The sequence below is a fragment of the Pseudophryne corroboree genome, chromosome 7 (genome assembly GCF_028390025.1).
Source record: "Pseudophryne corroboree isolate aPseCor3 chromosome 7, aPseCor3.hap2, whole genome shotgun sequence".
In the NCBI taxonomy this organism is placed as follows: Eukaryota; Metazoa; Chordata; class Amphibia; order Anura; family Myobatrachidae; genus Pseudophryne; species Pseudophryne corroboree.
The window spans coordinates 104,613,205-104,617,119 of record NC_086450.1 but is presented as its reverse complement, the minus strand read 5'-3'; the positions used below and the strand labels follow the sequence as shown (position 1 = coordinate 104,617,119).

Below are 3,915 nucleotides of genomic sequence, written 5' to 3'. Positions count from 1 at the left end.
AAGTTCCCAGCTGCTCCGGAATCAAGGAGGGCAATGACGTTCCGATAACGTTGAGCAACTTGAAGCGAGACTGGGAGATTACAATCATGAGGAGATGGAGAGGAGATCATTACTCCTAGCCGGCCCTCTCCTGGGCGAGCTAGGGTTTGGAGTTTTCCCGGACGTTCGGGACAGGCATTGATGGTGTGAGACGGAGCTGCACAGTAAAGACAAAGAGACTCAGAGAGACGTCTTCGGCGCTCAGCAGGAGTTAAACGGGAACGGCCAATTTGCATGGGCTCATCTTTAGATGGTGACAGTTGACGAGGAGGAGGAGCAGAAGATTTTGGAGCAGATGATCTTCCACGCTCAGTTGCTCTCTCTCTGAAACGTAAATCAACTTTCGTGCAGAGTGAGATTAGCTCATCTAACTTAGAAGGTAAGTCTCTGGTAGCTAACTCATCTTTAATAAGCTCAGATAAGCCATGCCAGAATGCAGCATACAGGGCCTCGTCGTTCCATGCCAGTTCGGATGCCAGGATCTGGAACTGTATCAGATATTGTCCTACAGTACGTGACCCCTGGCGTAAACGGAGAATCTCGGATGAAGCTGAGGTTACCCGGCCTGGCTCGTCGAAGATGCGCCTGAATGTTGACACGAATGCAGTGTAAGAAGATAGCAGGGTGTCGGACCTCTCCCATAACGGTGATGCCCAGTCAAGGGCGGAGCCACTGAGAAGAGAGATGATGTAGGCAATTTTTGTACGGTCACTGGGAAAATTGCCAGGTTGTAGCTCAAACTGAATCTCACACTGGTTGAGAAATCCCCTGCAGAATCTTGGAGATCCGTCAAATTTTGCTGGCGTTGGAAGATGAAGACGTGGAGCAGAAATGGGTAAGGTGGGTGGGGTTATAGCTGGAGTCACTGTGGTTGACGCACCAGATGCGCCTGATCCACGGAGAGTTGTCTGAATCCCATCCAGCCGAGTAGAGAGATCCTGGAGACAGCGGATGATGTGGCCCTGTGCAGCCTCCTGATGTTCTAGTCGGGCTGCCAGTTCTTGCATCGGCCTGGCCGCTTGATCCTGGTCTCCGGCTGGATTCATTAGGTCAGTGCTTACTGTCACAACTGAGGGCCTGAGCTGACGGGAGGCAGCCTCAGTTGTAGGGGCTGAGATGTACCGGAACCTGGGAGGTTGTATCAGACCCCTGGACATGTAAGTAACATGAATAATAACTGCCCGAAGGCGTGACCACGACAACTTGGATAAAAGTCAATGATGTTTATTATGACAACTCCGCAACACAGCAGCAGTAAAAGAAAACGTAAAAGTCAGCAAATAATAAATACAGTTCCTGGGTACTACAGGATGGCAGGAGCCACAGGGCACTGGTAGTGTGAGATAGTTCTTATGATCTTCTAGATGGAAAGTCCTTACCAGGCCCGACTGTAGCAATGGAGATAACCCAGGATTGTGCCAGCTGGTGTTCCAGGAAAAGCTGGGTTGCTGAAGGTAAAACAGCTGCTGTGGATACTAGCTGGAACCAGACTGTTGTTAGCACGGAGTGGATACTGGCTGGAACCAGTTAAATAATAAATGAACTTGGGAGCGATGAAATATGAACTGAAATGTAGAACTTGAGAGCGGAGAAATAATAATACCGGTGGAGAGTGGTAAAGTGTAGAAAGGACACCGGCCCTTTAAGGAAAGCTGTACTCTGCTGGAAGCTGAGCTGGAAGCAGGTAATGTTGTAGCTGGAAACAGATGAATCCACAATGGATTGGAGAGTCAGGCTACACCGCAGGTGGAATGCTGGTGCGGGTCTCTATGGTGGAAGTCTTGAGACAGGAGCTGGAACCTGGAAGACAATCACAGGAGAGAGACAAACAGGAACTAGGTTTGACAACCAAAGCACTGACGCCTTCCTTGCTCAGGCACAGTGTATTTATACCTGCAGCAAGGAAGGGATTGGCTAGGCAATTATGCAGATTATCAATACTGAGAACAGATTGGTGGAAATGATCAGCTGACAGAATCCAAGATGGCTGCGCCCATGCAGACACTTGGAGGGAAGTTTGGTTTGTAATCCATGTGGTAATGAAAACAGTAATGGCGGCGCCGGCCACCGGAGACAGGAGGCGCCAGGCTGACAGATGCACATCCAACCACGCGGACACAGCGGAGGCCGCGGCTGACGTAATCGCCACTCAGACACTCTGCATGCAGAAGTTCAGGGACGGCGGCGGAGGCCGCGGGAGACGCCATGCCAGGTGTAATATGGCGTTTACTGTGACAGCGTCCCAGAGTGACAGGAGAGGATACAGGAATGTACACATCAGGATAACAGATGGGATCCGGTCCTGGAGCGCTGAGCCAGCCTTAGGAGGCATCTGATGGGTAAGAAATGGCGTCCAGATACCCGGATCGTGACATGCTATTATCAAAGTTTATTATCGATGTATACATGTATTGTGATATTGGCAGCGATTTACTCTGAACCCTATTAGGCCTTTCCAAGTCAAGAGACACCTTTGTATTTTTGTTACAGTTTTTCTGTCATCTGGTTCTGTTTCTTTATTACAGACATCCCACAGTTGGATACTTCGATACACTCTGCCGGTTACATTGTTATCTTCTTTCATCTGTCTCTGTGTCTTTATCCCAGACATCCTGTATTTGGGCATTTTTGATTACTATCTAGTAGATAACTATATTTACAGAGACTATACTTTACCTGGCACTTATCAATAATCCAGCCAATTTTAGAACATTAATATTGCATTCTATTCCGCTATTGCCATAAATTAGATCCTTTGTGGAAGAATTCTCATTAGTCAAACTAGACTGTTATCATTGCTTACTTTCTCTCTCTCCTCCATTTCATGGACTCTCACCAATGATTCAGGGCCACGTCCCTGTCTAACATTGGCAGCAGATCCATCTGGTTTCCCCTATTGGCTTATTTCTGTCATCTGTCCTGAATAACTGTGTAATTCGTGAACTCTCATCAGTGATTCCAGAGCTTCCAATCATTGTTCACTCTCTCTCCTATCATACCACACTGGAAACGCCCGAAGCCGTCCGATCTCGGAAGCTAATCAGTGTTGGGCTGGGTCAGTACTCAAGTGGGTGACCATTGAGGAAGACTCAGTTTAGTAGAGCTTATATTGGTTTAGCACGCACAGTGTCTAACACTGACAGCAGATTCACTCTGCCATCTCATTTCCCACTCCTTTTACTTTCCTTTCATAAATTGGCTGGATATGAGATATATGTCTACCCATAAGATAAATTAGTATCCAGACTGTATCATTTGTTTATTCTGACTTGAAACACAGGACAGGGATTTACTTACCATTGGAACGTACCGTCTAATATTTAAGCTATTGCTCACAATACTCAGAACTTACTCCGTCAGCCGGAATTCAGTTTCTATCTCGTATCAGCACTTCGTGCTATTTGAATATATTGTCACTTGTTGACTGTTATTTTCTTCATGAACCACTGACTATCTTAATTTTGTGAAACCATTAAAAGTTGATTTTTAATCTATTCTGACTAATCTATATATTGTTTAAAGTTAAGAGTGCGCCCACAAAACAGTCTTCTTTTCTCCTTATTGTGTCATGTTCCCATACTGACTCAGGGTGCACCGCCAAATAACATCAGAATTAGAAAACAGTGTTTTCTTTCAATCATTTGATTTTGGTATTTAGAAAGTTACTCTCTGACATCTACTATATCCTGTGCGGTATTCCCTCCTTTCCATGTTAAGTACATTTGTATGGAGCAGGACTCATACCACTAGTTATCTTTGGACCTTCTCTTGGCAAGTTTGGATATTTAAAAAAAAAAAAAAAATGCTAAAAAATAAAAAGCTTTCAGTCAATTACAAAAATTTAATAAAATTACCCTTCAGGGGGGAGATGTATCA

At 45.5% G+C, this 3,915-nt stretch overlaps 1 pseudogene; it reads left to right on the top strand.

The window, feature by feature from the left end:
• The first annotated feature begins 3,024 nt into the window (after positions 1–3,024).
• Positions 3,025–3,143, top strand: LOC134946103 (5S ribosomal RNA; annotated as a pseudogene).
• Positions 3,144–3,915: the final 772 nt, after the last annotated feature.